We start from the raw sequence: 6403 nt of genomic DNA on the forward strand, positions 1-6403 counted from the left end.
AACTCAAACACTGAGATCCTGCTCTGTTCCAGTAACAAGAAGCCGAAAGCACCAGCCTGAAGATGACGAGTGAGACCTCGTCGAAACGTCGCCTAGACACCCCAACTTTTACACGGGAAGACACCCGAGGACACCAAAACCTACATATATATATATATATATATATATATATATATATATATATATATATATATATATATATATATATATATATATATATATTCTGTCTTCCATTCACTTTTGTGGTAGCATTACTTCCCCTCCGCTATTTTTACTCTTTATTTTGTTTTGGGTTTACTCACTCCGTGAGGGATTCCCCCCCCCCCCCCGAGTCCCCTCCCCCCCCTGTCTTATTTCCTTTTAGGTTTTATTGTTTATTTTAATATAGAAATAGAGATTTTACCATCTTGTCGCTGCTTCAGTGATGTGAGGCTTTTCTGTTTGATGTTCTTCTCTGTGCCTGGATTCCCCCCCACCCCAGCCTTTTGGCGAGGGGTGCCAGGACTCCAAAAAGACACTGCCAAAGTTCCTTTGGCTTGAGCTTCCTTCCAAGCCTTTTCAGGGGTCGTTTAGCCAAACGTTGCCCCTCACAGTACCGGTGTACTTGCTTACTGCGATCAGAGCTCACACTGTTGCAGCTGTGGTAAAAGCGGAAGTCTCTCGAAAGTCTTTCATCGTCTCACCATATTTGCATTTTGTTTAAGTTGTAACATCAAAATTTGGTACTCTAGGTCATTCTGTCTATTAGAGATACCTCCAATAGCCCCCATAGCAGCTCCCTGATCTTCTTTTAATTGTTCCACTTCCTCAACTGTTTTTTTCAAATTTTCCTGTTTTTGATTCCAAATTTTTTATTCTTCCACCTAATTTTTCAATTTTCTGGGAGAGTATATTCATACTATTCTCAATATCAGTTTTTACTTGCTGGGACAACCCATGCAGGGTCTGTGCCATCTCCTTCCGGAATTCTGCAAATTGAAGTGAAAGAAGTTCAGCAAAATCAGCCTTACCCATTTTTTCTGAAGAGGTTTCGTCTTGAACAGAAGCCCCCCTTTTCGCTTCACCCACAGCCACAGCTTTTTTTGTTGCCACTGACATTTCTGGTTTATTTTTATCCATGTCTGTTCTCAAAACAAATGCTTCAGTTTAACTGTACTCAAGGTCACAGTTGCAAATTCACTGATTAGCTCAGCAATGGAAAATTCCACTCCTAGGCCAACCAATTGTACATTTCTATACATAATCACCTCTTCCCTCACAGAACCTACGCTTAAAACAATACACTATGAAAAACGAATCCCCCCCCCCAAAAAAATTAATACATATCAACATAAAAACTCAAGAGACTTATACTTTGCTGAAGGAATTATGAGCAAGAGTAAAGGCAAGAGTAAAGGCAAAAAATAATAAAACATAGGAAGATGCTAAAAATACTTAAGAGTACTAAATATACTTGTGATTGCTCAAAGTCATCAAAATTATTGAAAGCTGTTAACCTTGTTAATGGCTTCTTCTCCTGTATGGCTGGTGTAGATAATGTGATGAGAAGGTCCCTCCTATTCCAAATCTCTAAACAAATTATAATCCAGTCTTTTCTTTTCTTCGGTTTTACTGCATTTGCTTTATTTTGTAAATCCAAAATTTCCACAGATGTAGTTGTAATCCAAATATTGCTTTTCCCCAATGAGTAGCAAATATCAATATTCCAATTAATATACCCTGGTCTTCAGTAATCGTATAAGATTAAAAGCCAATCTAACTCCAGCTATTCCAGGCACTCTGCTTCCTCTGGGTTAACCCCCAAAGTTAGCTGAGTGTTCTCCTGCCAAGCTTCAGTTCCAACTGTGAAGTTCCAGAGTCCTTTAAATCAGTAGAATTCCACTGTATGCCAAAATATATTTCACTGCTGTTTGCTTTCTATTTTTGCTTTCTCAACCTTTCTGTTAACAGAGCTGTTTGGTTCCAATGCACAAACAGAGAAAAATAGTTCAAGTTCAAATATATTCATCCAATTCCAAAAGGAGGGAGAAACAGTAATATTCCTAAAATGCAGTTAAGATGTTAAAGTCACTCCAAAGGCTGCGAAAAAAAGAAAGCTCCTCTCACATTCACAAATTGCAGCTTGCAGAGCCTGTCATTCAGAAAATGGAAGTTGACTTCCTGTTTCACTCCTTTTTTGCCAAATTAATCTTTTAAAGTCCAAATTCTTCTCAGCTGAATTTTGGCAATTGATTATCTTAATTGGAAGATCTGTTGCTTACCAGTGGCGGCTTGTGGCTACAGCTGATGGGTCTGTTGGAGCCGTGAGCAGACTCAAGCCGCTTTTGCTCCCTCCCCCCCCCCCACTCGCTGCCGAGACAGCCACGGGCTGCAGAGAGGTCGCAGCGAGTTCTCCCACTCTGATGGTCCCCTCAAGACCCCACTCTTCCATGGGTTTTTTTAGGGGGGGTATCTAGCCCTGATACTCTCCTCTGTAGTCTGAACAGCTTGAACCGGTTGTCTTTTTACTCAAACAACACAGAACAAGTTGCCATTCTGCTCCCGCAGCAGACCGGAAGTCCCAATGGAAGTGGACTTAGGCATACGTAGCATCTGAGGTCCCCGGTCCTAAGGAAGTCAGATTAGCCTCAACCAGGGCCAGGGCCTTTTCAACACTGGTGGAACGCTCTGTCTCATGAGACCAGGGCCCTGTGGGATCTGATTTCTTTCCGCAGGGCCTGTAAGACAGAGTTGTTCCACCTGGCCTTTGGCTTGGAACAAGCCTGATCCCCTTCCCCTCTTTCCTTTTCCTTCTGTGATGAAACCCCTATTTGGGGACTTCCCTGGTTTTTCTGGCCCACGTAGAACCAGCCTTGGTGAAGATTTGATGTTTTCTCGCCCCAAACAGTTTTTGATCTGGGCTTCCACTGAAATGAGACTGCATTTTAAGTAGTATTTTAATCAATTGTTTTTATACCTGATGTTTGTTGCCCAAAGGCTGGTCTTGGCCGGGGAATAAAAATAAAAATAGCAGAGCCCATACAGGCAACCCACCGTTTCCAGCTGGATGAAGATGTCTGGCAGCCATCTCTGTGCCTGGTGTCTCTCAATCTGCCTGGCTGCAGTCAGCAAAAGACGTCTTTTTTCTTTTCTTTTTTGTGCTGCCACACTGCTGGGTGAATCAGGTGTTTGGAAGTGTAAAGGAAGGTGCAGGGGAATTGGCATAAAGCTGTTTGGAGCATCGAAAGATCCTCTTTCCACCTCTTGCCTCTTTCCCCCCCTCTCCTTCCATCAGGCAAAGCTCCCCCCCCCCTTCCCTGAAGAACTATTAGTGGAGCCGATTTCCCCCCCCAGAAGAACTAAAATAGAGGGTCAGTGTAAAAAACAGGCATAATATATGTCAAGCTCAAATTGCTCTGCAATAAATAATAAAGTGGCAAAGGGGCCTCCCTTCCCTGTGAGCTATCATACTATCACATCAGCGATGGTAAAGCTATGATGTTTGGACTATTTGGATGGAATATTTGGACCGAATTTTGGTTTCGGGACATCTCATATTTCACTTGAACATGATTGTGGTACTGTATATGTTATGTAAAGTATATATTTAAAGAAATGGACACTTGGTGGAATATAAATGTCTTATTCTTGCATTTTGTCATTGGGAATTTCTACAGAATTGCATAGAGTTGTTTGAGATGAATCTTTACTTGTCAGGATGGCAACAATGTAACAAGCTGTATTATTTATATATAAAGTTCAACACAATTTGTTTCTGTCCCATGAGCCCAAGAGAGGGTTTAGTCTTCTTGCTCCAACAACACAGTCTTTTGTAGCACTGCATAAATAATTAGTCCATAGCTTGCCTGTTTTCATAAACTCTTTCAGACAGAGTCTACTTGAAGTCTTCATACTCCCATGTTCTCAGTCAACAAAGCAATGGCAAGACAACCAGCCAACCCTCAACTCCCACATTTTGTTCTAACACTAACACACACACACACACTTACTTTTAAAGGCACTTAACAAGACAATGATTCAGCATGTCTGTGACCTTGATTGGAGTCACAGGCTTTGCAGAGGTTACAGTATATATGTTTTCTTTTCCCCAGTACAATTATTTGTAAAATACATTTTCTAACTAATACAGTACAAATACTAGCAGTTACTTCCATGTGTCATCAGGTCTTTGATTGGCTCCTCTAGAAACCCACAGCACCTCTCAGAACATAAATCATGTCACTCAGTTTTACCTGGATTGGTATCTTCCCAGTTTGCACAATATACTGAAGCAGATTCATGTCATTTGGTTGAGTAACTTATACACACAGATGTGTTCCACATATGGTAGTACAGTTGTACCTCAGAAGTCGAAGGGAATCCGTTCTGGAAGTCCATTCAACTTCCAAAATGTTCAGAAACCAAAGTGTGCCTTCCAATTGGCTGCAGGAAGCTTCTGCAGCCAATCGGAAGCCGTGTCAGACATTCGGGTTTCAAAGAACGTTCACAAACTGGAACACTCATTTCCGGGTTGGTGGCATTCAGGAGCCAAAACATTCGAGAACTAAGCTGGAAGCATTTGCTGGTTACCCCTAGTTCCAAGAACATTCATGGTGACAGTATGCTTTATTTCCTCTACTATGAGTGTGAAAACATTACCCCTGCATCTTTCCATGGGACCAGCAGGAAAACATACTTCACTGCATTCTTCTGTCTTTACATCTCCTTGGGGATGAAACCTTCCAATTATTTGCAGAAGTATGTTTGCTTAACTCACAATCTGTTAGTAGGCTTGTATCCTTGCCCTCTCCCTCAGCTTCATTCACAGCAACCATGATGATGTGTCTCAGCAGAGACTTCACTTTTTTATAATAATAATATAATAATAATTTATTATTTATACCCCGCCCATCTGGCTGGGCCTCCCTAGCCACTCTGGGCGGCTTCCATATATTTTATATATATTATATGCTTGCACAACCTGAGCCATACCCCTTAAGTAGAAGTAGTGAGTTAGATGATGCTGACCTCAAAGATAAGGCCATTTTGCCATCAGATTAATCATGTGTGCTACATCATTCCTGATGTAGCAATAGGGCAAATTTGGCAACCAATCCCCGATTTTCATTCAAAATCTTAGCACACTCATTCAGGTAGCCTGACAGGGATGGAAACTGTGTGAATGCCTGGATACAGGCAGACATGAGAGCTGGGGACATGTCCACAACAACCTCCTTAGGCTATTGTGGCATCTGCATAAAGGTGAACAGCACTTGCTGACAGGTTTTCAGTTGCCATTTTTTTTAACAGCTCTCTCTCTTGAAACACTGGACAACTTTCTTTTTTGCAGTTCAATCTTTATTGGTTTATAATCAACACAGACACACAAGGAAAACTTTAAAAAAAACAACACAAAACAGCACATAACTCAAAAATAAAAAAAGAAAATAGAACAATACAATGCAATACAAAAATATTTCAGCCATCAACTTCTGACCTCCTTGGTGTGGGTTCTTTGTTTCCTTATTACTTGCCTCTGTTTTCAATAAACTTAGCCTCTATTAAATCTTATTTGTGTTATTTTTACCTTATGTAATTCCAAGAGTTATTCAAAGCATTCTAAAGTTTTTATGTGGGTACAATGTTCTTTTAAATATTGCCTATAAATTTCCAATTCCCTTTGGGTTGCTCAATCCCTGGTCTTTTCTGTCATATTTGCTAGTTCCATTATTCAAGCAGTTTTACTTGCCACTCCTCTTCTACTTTTTTGTTAAATAATTTTTATTAGTTTTCAGTTACAAAAATCCAATATATGCCATGTTGTATCAATACCAGATTACCCCACACATTTCTCATTAACATTAAAAAAATAACCAAAAAGAAAACATTTTTACACCACCCCCCCCCCCAATCCCCAGACTTCCCTCCACCCCCTCTTCTGGTTCTTTAAATAAACCAAATCATCTTACATTCCAGATCCCTTTACCCAATTTTCCAACTACTAAACAAACTTGTGCTATACTGCACAGATATTTTAAACATTCAAACCGCTTTCTACATTACACATCTATGCTTACGGACGATTTCCGCTTTTAAAAATATCCTTATTGTTACTTTTTGCAAGCGTTTAATCCATGTCTGATGATGTCCCGATTTATTTACAACCACTGCCCCCTTAATAAAAACCATTTCCCAGACTGTTACCCATTCTTTTTTCTTACTTTGGCATATTTAAATCTCCTCTGGAAGAGGCTTCCCATTAGGACAATTCCCAATTTCAGCCCTCCTTCCTTCCAAATTTCTCTGTCTCCATGGTTGTGATTTCACCAAAAATTCTCTATTTCCTGTCTGTACTCATATTTAAAGCTCCTCAAGAATGTCAAGGATTAACAAGCAGCTCTCTTCACACAGAAGGCTGGACACT

This window comes from Podarcis melisellensis (assembly GCF_964234715.1).
Source record: "Podarcis melisellensis genome assembly, chromosome: W".
In the NCBI taxonomy this organism is placed as follows: domain Eukaryota; kingdom Metazoa; phylum Chordata; class Lepidosauria; order Squamata; family Lacertidae; genus Podarcis; species Podarcis melisellensis.